Genomic DNA, 14,512 nt, shown 5'->3' with positions numbered 1-14,512 from the left:
GGGTATTTTCCATATTTTGGGAATGATCCACTACTTTTTTGCACAATAATTTCTTGGATCTAAATCTGGCCCTTTCTAAGAGGGATAGCTTGTTTACATTTACAGCTTTCTCTTTGATTATTCCTTGCCTAATTATATCCTTGGAAGATTTGGAGATCTTTAGTTAATTGGCTGGTCTATTAAACAGATCTTTTCCATCCTGCCAACCTGGCCAAAATTATTCATTTATGTTCCCCTGTGTAACGGGGGCTGATACTCACTGCTCAGTGGCGCCTCCTAATGGCTCATCTGTGGAATTAGTCACCACTGGTCATGCCCTGAGCTGCAGTCGCTGAGTCCGTTGCCTCAGACATTTGCTCTGTGGCCCCTTGCTCCCTCTCCTTCATGGCTTAGCTCTCCATCCAAGCCACAATTGTCCCTCCCCTTACAGGGTCTCAGAGTCTCTTTCCACAAAGTCGTAAGCAGTCTCCATATTCACTCCCGCAGTGGCTGGCAGGGGAACCTGGGCCCACCCTCTACTCCAGGTTCCACTCCAGGGATCCTCACAGCAGTGGTTCAGGTCTATGCTCTCAGACTTTATAGCACCTTCTCTGGACTGCTGCCTACACACTGCGCTTTTCAGGCTTCTACTCCCCCCTTGTATCGGGAACTGTGACTACAGCCTTAACTCCCTGCCTGTTTCCCACATGAGCTTCACTCTCAATTAGTATCATTGCCCCTTAGCTCATCAGCAGGGCAGCCTAAGGCTAACTGGCCTCTCTTGCCACCTTAACCCCTTCAGTGCTGATGTGGAGTGAATACTCCATCACACCCCTATAAAAATGAGATTTGTCTTAGCCCACTCCTACACCCATTGGAAATGTGAAATATACATAAAGGAAAGATGAAGCAAAGAATTCTAATAAAATTAAAATATTCTATCAGAACTTTTTTAATGTGAATAGAGTATAAGAAAGTAGCTGGAGACCAAAGGAATGTTTTAGGAGACTCTAAAGAGGCTTTTGCAGGCTGCTTAACAAGGGTTGTTTGCAAGATTAATACTGTCTCATAAAGTACAGAATATAATAAAAAGTTACTCAAAATGTATAATAAAAATATCAAAATATGAGGACTGCATACCCAACAGGGGCCACTGGAGGAAAAGTAGAATGTGGCTTCTCTTTAAGAATGACACAGGGGAAATAGGAAGAAAATATGACAGGAGTTAATACTCAACCCCTAGAAAAGAGAATGATGGCCACTTTAAGGCTTATCTGTTAAGGACCAAATCCCGAAAGGCGTTCCTAAGCAAACCCACCTCCCAGAATCATGGAACTAACATGACATTTGTTGCCATCACATTGGGGTGGGTGTGTGTGTGTGTGTGTGTGTGTGTGTGTGTGTGTGTAATAAACACAATTAATGATTAGAAGACAACCCTGCACTTGGAAGAGTTAATAGGGACAAGATAGCCAGAAGAGATGGTGCTCCTGGAAAAAGGACTGCTGTTTTGTTGTACACACCATTTTGAAAAGGAAATGATTCTGAGCACCATTGTAAACTTTTATTAGCACCATCTTTAATGTTTGGTGTCGTCAGAACTGAAAGCAAAAGAACAATCACAGTCATGTGGATTGTAGAAGGAGAGGCAGGTGTAAGAGAGAAAGCAAGCAGATGATACTAATTAAAAAACAATGTTCCAGTGGAGGAACACATGAAGCAGAAAACAGCTTTTAAAGGTTACATGCTGAACCAAAGCTAAAGCACCTGATAATACCTGATGCTATTTATCTGCTGTTGTACTGCAAAGATGGGAACATAATTCTTATTGTGTGATATGACATTGAGAGGATATTTTCTGAGAACTATCCACAATGTGCAGAAGCAATCAAAAAAGCGAACAGAATGTTAGGAACCATTAGGAAAGGGACAGATACTAAGACACTAAATATCATAATGCTACTATATAATTCCATGGTAAGCCCATAACTTGAATTACTGTGTGCAATTATGGTTGCCCCATCTCAGAAACAATATATTGGAATTGGAAAAGTATAGAGAAGGGCAAAAATGATTAAGGGTATGGAACAGGAGAAGAGATTAAAAAGACTGGATCTTTCAATTTGGAAAAGAGATGACTAAGGAGGGATATAATAGACCTCTATAAAATCATGAGTGGTGTGGAGAAAGTGAATAAGTGTTATTTACTTCTTCACATAACACAGCAATCATCCAATGAAATTAATAAGCAGCAGGTTTGAAACAAACAAAAGGAAGTATTTCTTCACACAATGCACAGTCAGCCTGTGGAACTCATTGCCAGGGGCTGTTGTGAAGGCCAAAACTATAAGAGGAGTGAAAAAAGAACTAGGTAAGTTCATGGAGGACAGGTCCATCAATGACTATCATCCAAGATAGTCAGGGATAAAACCCTATGCTCTGGGTGTCCCTACCCTCTCACTGCCAGAAGCTTCGCGTGGACAATGGGGGATGGATCAGCCGATGATTGCCTGTTCTTTTCATTTCCTTTGAAGTACCTGGCAATGGCTACTGTCAGAAGACGGGATACTGGGATAGATGAACCATTGGTCTGACCCAGTATGGCCATTTTTATGATAAAAGCAAATTAAACAAGCCACTGCAGAAAAATAAAAATGTTTTTTTGCCTCTTGAAAATAGTTTGAGGTTGTTGTCCATTCTGTGAATTATCATTGACTTCACTGCAATGTCCTGGGAATTTCTCCTCTGGATTCCTAGTCAGAACTTTGGAACCACAAAGAAGAGTTTGTTCCAAAAAAAAATTCATCCCAGGTTTTACACTTAGCCCATTGTACACTGAGCTTTGAAGCCAAAATTTTTGGAAGTGACTAGTGATTTGGGGTGCCTAACCTGAGACACCATAAGGGAATCTTGTTTTCAGACAGAGGAGGGCTCAGCACTTCCTGAAAATCAAGCCTCTTTATGATTAGTCAAGATGGGAACCCAAAATCACTTCCAAAAACTTGGGCCTGGACCACAGCAGCCACGTTTGAAAAACTGGAGAATTTAGTGACTGCTTTGGTACAAGCATGCTCCTATAAAGATAATAACTGTCAAAGTGCTGGAATAATATGATAATTTAAAGTAACATGAACCATGCTGGCATCATTGCTAGGTGGATACTGACAGCCAGGTTTGGAAGAGGCCTCAGCTGTCAAGATTAAGACTGGTTGAAAACACATTTTCTTAAATAAAAACTACAGTGTGGTTTGCCATTATTTGTCATGTCAAATTATTTGTTCTCACATTTGTTGTTCATTACTATTTAAATTTAAATTAATGGAGATATCCTATCTCCTAGAACTGGAAGGGACCTTGAAAGGTCATCGAGTCCAGCCCCCTGCCTTCAGTAGCAGGACCAAGTATTGATTTTGCCCCAGATCCCTAAGTGGCCCCCCTCAAGGATTGAACTCACAACCCTGGGTTTAGCAGGCCAATGCTCAAACCACTGAGCTATTTCAACAACCTGGTCAAATTTCTTCCATTAAACCACTTTTTGATAGAACAGGACTTTTACAATACATCAAAATTTGGAAAAAAAAAACACATCAAAAACTTGTGTTTTGGTGGGAGCGGGGGAGAAGGTGGGGTTGTTCAAAACAAAGCCCAAAAAATCAAATTTTATTTTTGGGGGGTTTGTTTTTTATGAAACAGCAGGCTGTTTTGAGTAGCAATCTCTGAAGCGAGACAATGGGCTGGAGAGTGTGAAAACACAAATATTTAGCTCTTTGACACTTCTGTGCACACACACACAGAAGCTGTCATTTGATCTTCATCAAGCTGGTATATATTTCAGTGGGAAGGGATATTGGGACTCTAAATATATGGTTCAGTAAAATTAACATTCTGTATCATAGAGAAGTAGGGCTGGAAAGGACCTTGAGAGGTCATTTAGCCCAGCCCGCTGAGATGAAGCAAAAGCAAATAAACCTAGATCATCCTTGATAGGTATTTGTCCAACCTCTTATCAGAAACCTCCATTGTTGGGGTTCCACAACCTCCCTTGGAAGCCTATGCCAGTTCTTTTATTCTTGGAAAGTTTTCCCTAATCTCTAACCTAAATCTCCCTTGCTGAAGATTAAGCCTGTTACTACTTGTCCTCCATTCAATGGACATGGAGAATAGTTGGTCACCGTCCTCCTTCTAACAGCCCTTAACATATATGAAGATTATCAGTCATTTTTTCTCAAGTCTAGACATGCCCAGATTCTTTAACCTTTCCTCAGAGGAGAGCAACAAAAATGATAAAAGGTTTAGAGAACCGGATCTATGGAATCTGTCCAATTTTTCCACATCTTTCTTAAAGTGTATCACCCAGAACTTCACACAGTACCCCAGGTGAAGCCTCACCAGGGCCAAGTAAAGCTGGATAATTACCTCCCATGTCTTATGTATTACATTCCTTTAAATACACCCCAGGATATTAGCCATTTTCACATCTGCGTCACATTGTTGACTCATATTTAGTTTCTGATCCACTAAACCCCCTGATCCTAGTTTGTGCGTTCGATTTTCCTTCTTAAATTCAGCGCTTTACGTTTGTCTTTATTGAATTTCATATTGTCAGTTTCAGACCAACTCTCCTGTTGGTTACGATAATATTGAATTGTAATCCTGTCCTTCACAGTGCTTTTAACCCCTCACATCTTGGTGTCATTCACAAGTTGTATAAAGCATAAATGTACTGTTCACTCCATTATCCAGGGTGGTATGTGATTTCATGATTTAAATCACTAGTCAGGAAGCCTCAATTTAACCATGGATTTCTACATAAAAGTGCATTCTTGTTGGTTGTTATAACCTAAATACATATTCTTCACAATTCAGAGATAGATGTAGGTTTCATTTTTAGAAGGTACACACTATACATTTTTAAAGTGATTTATTTTGAAAACTTTTCAGATTAGTTTTACAGCTATATTAGAAAATGAATATTTGGTTATTTCATTTACCAAAGGTAATTGAAGCAGATATTTGAGAAGTCATTGGGAGGTGAACTATCTCCAATTCAACAGGTTAATCATTAATATTTGGAGGATTTAATTGCCCTGCTGTATTAGGAGGAGAACATCACCAGACAGACATTCAAATTGTTTTATTTAACTAAAACAACAACGTTAAGTATTCTGGATTTTTTCTTCAAAAGCAAACATATAATATTTTAACAAAACAAGCATATGAATTTTTGAATTTAGTTAAACATTCAAGTTTTTTAAAATCAGGTTTGTTTTTGTTAAAATTGTTTTTAACTAAAATAGTTAAGGAAATATTTTTTAAAAAATCGACTATATCAGCTAGGTCAACATGAGAAACTTAAATATTGGCTTCTGCAGCTAACTCAGTTGTCTTCACCTTCATTTTCCTGTTTGTTCATAATCTGGAAAAGAAAAACAAGCTTTCCTGCTTTTTCAGGTCCCTAATGATTTCTCAGTTTGGAATGAATGAGTCCAAAGGAAGAAAATATTCTTTCTACACTGGCAGAAGAAGCTACTGCTGTTAAAAGTGAGATTATCACTTCAACAGTCTCCGAATCCAAGTGCTTAAGTGACTTCCACCAGTTCACTGGTGTGACTTTTTTTAAAACATCATCAGCAAACATATATTTCTTGAATGGTTCTTATTCCGAAACTGGGTCTCTTTTACGGCCTGCTGCCATCATAGGTTTTTCCCTTTTAGTGAGAGAATGGGATGGTAGATCTCAAATCAATGAAGGCTACACTCAGAAAGACCTCAAGACTTCTGGAATATGCTACTCAAACAATTTCACTTTTGTTTCTACTGCCTGTCCCTCCCTTTTCACATTTATCTCCAGACTTCTCCTTCTCCAGATCTATTCCGCTCCCAACAATCTTCTATTCACTGAACTTTTCGAAACTTTGCACTTTTAGAGAGAGGGAAGGGATTGACTGTGTACACAAATTTGCAGACGAACAATAGGGTTGAGGTCTGTTATTTCTCACCTCTATATATTATTGATTGATTTACTTAAAAACATTTTTGCTGTTAACAAGCATATTATCTCTGGAGACACAAATCCACAGTTTGAGAATTGCAAAACTAAGCATCTCTGATGGTATCGCCCAACTCAGCACCGAGTCCCATTGGGTAGATAGAAAGATTAACCTAAATAATCTATACAGAAGCCCCTGGAACCTCATAAGATTGAGTCCCTAATCCATGAACTATTGGAACTCATTTACAAAACTTTTCTTAAACATTACATGAATATATTGTCTCATACTATAGAATTTATAATCCCTATTCCATGATGAGGTATCTTTGAGCTATAATGTATCTTAATCAAAATTAACTTTAGATAGGTTTTTTCCTCCAAAAGCATTTTTATAAAAAAAATCCGATTTAAATTAAAAAAATCAGATGTTTTGATTTAAAAAAAAAATCATTGATTTTTATCCACCCTGCATTATCAAAGTCATTAATGAAAATGTTTTATAGATTCTTCCCTTTTGAAATGGAAACATTTTGAATGGAGGGGAGCTTCTTGTTAGTCATTTTGCTACTTTTATGGGAGGTGGTTCCATAGAATCGTTAGGTTAGAAAGGACCACAAGGGTCATCTAGTCTAACCCCCTGCCAAGATGCAGGATTCGTTGTGTCTAAGCCATCCAAGACAGATGTCTATTCAGTCTCCTTTTGAAAACCTCCAGTGAAGGAGCTTCCACAACTTCCTTCGGCAGTCTGTTCCATTCTGAACAATGATAAAGACATCTTGAAAGCAATGCCAGATATTAGAAGCAGTATGTAGAAATTTAGCTGATATTGTCAGAAGTAGTATTGTTCTGTTAGTCCTTTCAGCCTTAGTAGTTGTTTTCCATCAGTGTGTTTTCAAGGCTATCTGAGCAAGGGAAAGGGACATTTCTCTCTCTCAGTCTAAGGTACTGATCACCACGGTATCTACCTGATTATTTTTAAATGAAAGCTGAGAGGTAACATCTGCATTTCTAGTTATCCCCAAACAGGGGGAACTAGAGGGGAAATGAGCAGGATGTGGAGGACCCAGAAGACATCTGTGTTCAATGTGGGCCACAACAGATCTATGCTGATTTATGCCAGCTGAGGAGCTGGTATTTTCTACATTTTCTTTAAATGCAGTACAGCCTGGTGAGAGACATCCAGCACAATACTGAGGTACTATTAAAATAACAGGCCTCTTATTTTTTCTTGAGATGTCAACAGCACTCTATTACATTATTGTCACAGGCTGATCTGGCATAAACAGCAACCGCATCTTACTGCATGTGGCACCACTGGGAAGAGCATTATTGTATATTCTGCCTTTGGGGCCCCATTCAGTCCAAAGGAACAAAGGCGGTGCTTGTTAGGAGGCATAAATAGCCTAAGTAGAGGGTTCAGGCTGTCCCACATTTGCTATCTAAAGCGCGTGCTCTTGGAGAAAGTATGCACTAGCTAACACACAGACAGCATAGAGCATCTGTCGTGAGCTGCAGAGCAGGACCATCACTGGGAGAGTTTGAAACAAAATTGGTGTAAATCTCAAACCATAAATTAACCTCTTACTGTATAGCTGGGGAGATCGGTGTTTTCTGCAAGCACCCACTGCTCCACCCCGACATCGGTGTAAAACAGGAGCAACTCTCTTAAAGTCAGTGGAATTACACTAGTGTAGAGATAGGGTAAGAGAAAGGAAAACTGGACCCAGAACTTCCAGTGGTTAGAGATCCCAAAGGCACGTATTGCAAGGATCCAGAGGGCCAGCTCCGCAGATAGTGTAGCTCCATTCAATGCAGTGGCAGGGTGTTGATTTAGAGACCAGTGGGATTCTGGTCAAGAGAATTAAAAAAAAAAATTGTGAAATGCTTTTTGAAAAAAGTCAATTTAACTTTTTCCCTCCCTTTGCCACTGAACACAATACAATGATCGATGCCTCAGGTGTCTTTCCTCCACTTTTTCCTTTACCCACTCTAGCTTTTCAACACTTCCTCAGCTTTGGAAAAGTTACAAAATGGCAAAGTTCAGGGTGAAATCCAAGCCCTACTGGAGTCAATGGGAATTCTGTCATTGACTTCAGTGGGGTCAGGATTTCATCCACAATGTTTTGTTTTTCCCTTTACCACTCTGGAACTTTTCCAACATTGCAGAAATTTAAAATATATACAGAGCAACAAAAATAAAATATAGAATGAAAGAAAAATTCCCAGCATCATTTGCTTCTATTTCATTGTGGTAAAATGAGGGGGTGGGTGGAGGGAAGGGAGGGAGTGAAAAACAAAAAGAAAGTTTCCAGTTTTAAAAAACTCTGAAAGAAAAACTTCATCTAGATCTATTTATACTTGTTTTACAACGTGATTCACCACTGGCTTCAGTGAAACGATTCCTGCCTTACACTGGCATAAGTGAGGTGCGAAACACGCCCACTGTGCATTCAATAGGTCTGATTCTCCTTTGCCTTTCATTTTGTGTCATCATTAGAGCTGGTTAGAAAAACTTTGATGCAACGGTTTTCTATAGGAAAATGCAGTTCCACTGAAATCAAAGTGCTTTGTAAAACTAAAAAAAGAAGAACAGGAGTACTTGTGGCACCTTAGAGACTAACAAATTTATTAGAGCATAAGCTTTCGTGGACTACAGCCCACTCTCAGAGTTGGTAAGACAACTCCCACCTGTTTATGCTCTCTGTATGTCTGTATATATATCTCCTCAATATATGTTCCATTCTATATGCATCCGAAGAAGTGGGCTGTAGTCCACGAAAGCTTATGCTCTAATAAATTTGTTAGTCTCTAAGGTGTCACAAGTACTCCTGTTCTTCTTTTTGCGGATACAGACTAACACGGCTGTTACTCTGAAACCTTTGTAAAACTGTCAGTTTTGCAGAAAAAACTAAAAATAGTTCCCACTTTTGGAACAAAATGTTTCAAATTTTCATTTTGAAACTACTTTTCATTTCATTTTTTAAAACTTTGCATTGTATTAATTTTTTTAAAGTCAAGACATTCTGATTTGTCAAAACCAAATTTTAATCAATTTAAAACTAATATGGGGGGAGTTTCATTGCAAGTTGGAACAAAGCCAAACTTCAAAAACTCAAAATATTTTGCAAAACAGAATTTCTATCATTTAGAGCTGTGCAGCTGGACGTCTTAGAGTACTATTCTTACTTCGAGGCATTTTACTCCTATTTTGCACAAACATACTTGACTGCATACGACGTAAGGCTGCAAAGAATCAGACCCCTTGAATTTCTGTGCCTGCTCCAAAAGCTGTTTTACTTCAATAAAATGTTGATACCTCTTCAAAAGTAATTCATAGTAACGGGGATAAATCCCCATCTTTGAATAAGCAAATATTTAAAAACATGGGCCTAGTTCTTAGCCCCAGTATAAAAGAAGGATTGCACCACTGAAGTCAATGGAATTTCACTAGTGTAACGTAGGTGTATGTGGGGTCAGATTAAGTAATGATAATATACTAGTAATAACAGAATTTGATACTTGGATGCAATAGATTCCATTCCTAATCCTAAAGAAATCTGGGATCAGAACAACCACCCTCCTCCCTAGGAAACCTTCTAGCAGAAATTAGTCTAACTGGTCCCTCAGAAATCTGGATGATGGTTCAAGTCATTCAAAGTAAATAGCCCATCACCATTAGAAACGCAAATAAGTATAACTATGGTTAATCAATAATTCTCCAACATATTATGAAACAGTTTTTTGGGGGGACTTATTCAAACTTAGCCTCACTTTAATTACATATTGAAATGTGTAAGAATGATGCCAAACTTCTGATCTAATTTAATTTTCCAGAGTCTGGTTGGAGCATCTTGTTTTCCCAGTGATGAAAAGAAACTGAGTAAAAAGTAACCCTTTTCTTTTGCCGGTTGCCAATCAGTGTTCTGAATGTCTCTCTTATTTTTAGAAATCAGAAAAAAAAAAAAGTGACAGAACACAGAAAGGCATTTGACAGTCCGCTGGCCACAAGCCAAGAGAAGAACTGAGAAATAACCAGAGTCAGCTTTAGTCAGCTACTGGGTTTATACGCTGCTTTCATGTGCGGCCTATATCTGCCTAACAAGGCCATCTGTCCATGTGGAAGGAGACGCTCTAAAGTTCCAGAGCCTTTTGAAGGTTCATTTTTACCTTTGAAGGCTCTTTTCTCCCCTCCCTGTTACATCCTCTATAAGGGTGTGACTGGGGTCCCAGTAGGGGCCAGCTGTGGTCACTCAATTAGGGTGAACTGCAAAGAATGGGGCAGACAATCCCCATAAAGCTGGTGGATATTCCAATATTTAGATTTTCCAGGCCAGCATAAAACAGCTTCTTTATTATCTTACTGGTTACTCAGAAGTCCAAACAACACAGTTCCCTTAAAGTGATCCAGCCTCAGGCCTCCATCCAGATACCCACGTCAAATATAATAATTTCTAAAAATCTTATTTCATCATATAAAAGAAAAGGTTCTACCAGTCCCAAAGGTTTGGACACATTACCTTCCAGGTTATTGAATATTCCAGATCTTACCCAAATACACGCTACAGCCAGTTCTTATTAACTAAACTAAATGTTATTAAAAAACAAAAGAGAGAGAGCAGCAAAGAGTCCTGTGGCACCTTATAGACTAACAGAAGTATTGCAGCATGAGCTTTCGTGGGTGAATACCCACTTCTTCGGATGCATGTAGTGGGTAATACGAAGTGGGTATTCACCCACGAAAGCTCATGCTCCTATACATCTGTTAGTCTATAAGGTGCCACAGGACTCTTTGCTGCTTTAACAGATCCAGACTAACACGGCTACCCCTCTGATAAAAGAGAGAGAGTATGGTTAAAAGATCAATATACATACAGACGTGAGTTCAATTCATTGAAGTGCAGATTCGTAGTAGAGATGGTGAGCTTTGTAGTTGCAAAGAGTTCTTTCAGAAATAGTTCATAGGTTATAGTCCAATGTCCAAATCTCATATTGAGGGCGTACCAGCATAACTGGGACCTCAGTCTTGCGACTCAGACTTCCTCTGATGAAGCCTAAGCAGATATGAGATGACAGAATCAGGGCCTAAGGATCTTTTGTATAATTTCATGTCCTCTTTGACAAGTTGGGAATTCCTCCAGGAACAAAAGGTAATTAGAATGATTTTGAAGGAGGTACTTAGCTATAGAATTAAAATAAGGCATTTTGCTTGTTCCTCCACCATTCATAGATTATTTGCTATACATTTCAAAAAGAGATGAATACAGCGATATCCTGTGTTTACAGTTCATTTAAACGCTAGGATGTTCTTTTGACCTCTGAATTATCAGACTACAGCATAGACAGGGACTATTGATTACATTGTCGACCCTACTCATACGTATGTAAATACACAAAAACACAAACATTATCTCCCCACATGTCTTTTGAGAGTTATTTATTTTGCAGGATGTTTAACCCTTTCTGGCCATGTGTCACAAAGGGTCTATCAGTATAGTTTCAATGTTTGTAAAATGTACAGGTAAAACCCAATGTACCAAATGACCACCAAACAATAAGTAATATGTTCCATGCTCATTAAGGAAAATCAAAAATTTTAAAAGAAAATGATAAGAAGAGGAAAAGGCCATCTGGCCCCATCTGCCTCCTCCATTCCTTTGGTTGACCATAATCCCAGCTTCCTGTTTTTCCACCATGACCTTCAGTCTCTTTCTTCTCAAGAAACAAATCTAGATGCCTCTTGAACTCATTTATACTCTTGGCTTTAATCTCCTTCCTAAGTAATTCATTCCACATGTTTATTCCATTGATTTAAGTGAAGTTATGCTGATTTGCACCAGCTGAGGATCTGGCCCTTCTATGTATATGCCTCTCCATTTTGTAAACCCTTACAAGTGTAACAAATAGATCTCTCTGTTGACTTTACCAATCCCCACCATGATATTGACAAGCATCAACAGAGGCCAAGGACCGAACAGACATGAAGAATGAGCTACCCAGTCTCTACCATAGATGGTCTCTCCAGACCTGAGAGGAGTCACACGGAAAGAGGTGTATACTACTGTTCTTCATGCTTTACCTGCTCTGTGGATAGAAGGCTCCAGACTACACTGTGTTTAATCTGGCTCCTTTCAGGAGCAATAATTTGTAAGCAACAATATTTATTATGACATATGGCAGTGTTCTGCAATATCCTGGACAAACCTTACTGAATTAAGTTTATGTATCATTATAGACCAGGGATTATATGTAATTCCATCAGGGAAAAGGGACCACAACTCTCCAGGAACCAAGAACAGTGAGGGGTAATTAGGCAAATTCACTCAGGTTGTAACACCTCCTAAGAGATACCCCCACCTGGAAAGGTGTGCATATACTGGTCCAAACTGGATTCTCTAGAGACCCAACAGACAACAGACTTTTGTATAAACAGCCTGAGTTTAAACTGACCCAGGGCCTGCTTTCTGCTCCAGTAAATGGACAAGACCTTACGTCCAAGGGAGGCCCGAAATTTATAGGTTCTTTTGTTGTTTGTAAAATGTTTTCTCTGTCATGCTTTCATCTTAAGAATAAATGTGCTTGCTTAGGAAAAGCTGTGTTGTATCTTCTAACTGTGGGCAATTGTGCTGTGTATAGCCTGTGAGGAGAAGGCAAAACAGGCCTGCTTAGGTAGGCTGACTTGCTGAGAATATCACAGTGTAGGAGGAAACTGTGAGAGAGAGAGTCATGGGCCTCTACCCAAGACAGGTGATGGCTGAGGATCATTGGCCCTAGAGTGGGTGCCCTTGGTGGACCACAGAGGGAGAAAACAGGTGCAGTTGCCCTGAATTGTGACAGTTGTCTCACATGGTTCTGAGTCGACTTCAGGGATCAAACCTGGCTGCACTCACAATGTTCCTGTTCTTGAGTTGGGCTAAAACAAATTCACTGTTGCATTTAAAAACAAATCAGAAACAAATCAGAAAACCAGTCATCTGCAAGAGAACAAGACAAATATTGGGGATCAGAGGCAGTCTGCAATAACTGTGGGAGATGCACATTTAAACATACATACATGTAATTGGATGGACATTTGACTGCAGAAAGTGCTATTCTTCTCTGAAAACTGACTGTGTAAAACTGTTCTGTGTGTATTCAGAGTTGTATATGTTAAGTGACTCATAAGAACAGCCAGACTGGGTCAAACCAAAGGTCCGTTTAGCCCAGTATCCTGTCTTCTGACTTTGTGACTTTGTCCTCACCCACAACTATTTCACATTGGGGACAATATATACCTTCAAGTCAGTGGCACTGCTATGGGTACCCACATGGCCCCACAGTATGCCAACATTTTTATGGCTGACTTAGAACAACGCTTCCTTAGCTCTCGTCCCCTAGTGCCCCTACTCTATTTGTGCTACATTGATGACCTCTTCAGCATCTGGACCCATGGAAAAGAAGCCCTTGAGGAATTCCACCATGATTTCAATAATTTCCATCCCACCATCAACCTCAGCCTAGATCAATCCACACAAGCAGTCCATTTCCTGAACACTACTGTGCTAATAAGCGATGGTCACATAAACACCACCCTATACCGGAAACCTACTGACTGCTATACTTACCTACATGCCTCCAGCTTCCATCCAGAACACACCACACGACCCATTGTCTACAGCCAAGCTCTAAGATACAACCGCATTTGCTCCAATCCCTCAGACAGAGACAAACATCTACAAGATCTCTATCAGGCATTCTTAAAACTACAATACCCACCTGCTGAAGTGAAAAAACAAATTGACAGAACCAGAAGAGTACCCAGAAGTCACCTACTAGAGGACAGGCCCAACAAAGAAAATAACAGAACGCCACTAGCCGTCACCTTCAGCCCAACTAAAACCTCTCCAGCGCATCATCAAAGATCTACAACCTATCCTGAAAAATGATCCTGCACTCTCACAGATCTTGGGAGACAGACCGTCCTCACTTACAGACAGCCCCCAAACCTGAAGCAAATACTCACCAGCAACCACACACGACACAACAAAAACACTAACCCAGGAACCTACCCTTGCAACAAAGCCCGATGCCAACTCTGTCCACATATCTATTCAAGTGACACCATCATAGGACCTAATCAGCCACATCATCAGGGGCTCGTTCACCTGCACATCTACCAATGTGATATATGCCATCATGTGCCGGCAATGCCCCTCTGCCATGTACATTGGCCAAACCGGACAGTCTCTACGCAAAAGAATAAATGGACACAAATCTGACATCAGGAATCATAACATTAAAAAAACACTTCAACTTCTTTGGTCACTCAGTAACAGACTTAAAGGTGGCAATTTTACAACAGAAAAGCTTCAAAAACAGACTCCAACGAGAAACTGCTGAACTTGAATTAATATGCAAACTAGATACCATTAATTTAGGCTTGAATAGAAACTGGGAATGGCTGAGTCATTACACAGATTGAATTTATTTCCCCATGTTAAGTATCCTCATACCTCTTGTCAACTGTCTGAAATGGGCTGTCTTGATTATCACTATAAAAGTTTT

The sequence above is a fragment of the Trachemys scripta genome, chromosome 6, assembly GCF_013100865.1.
Source record: "Trachemys scripta elegans isolate TJP31775 chromosome 6, CAS_Tse_1.0, whole genome shotgun sequence".
Taxonomy (NCBI): domain Eukaryota; kingdom Metazoa; phylum Chordata; order Testudines; family Emydidae; genus Trachemys; species Trachemys scripta.
The sequence above is the reverse complement of the archived record's forward strand: the minus strand, read 5'-3'. Positions refer to the sequence as shown.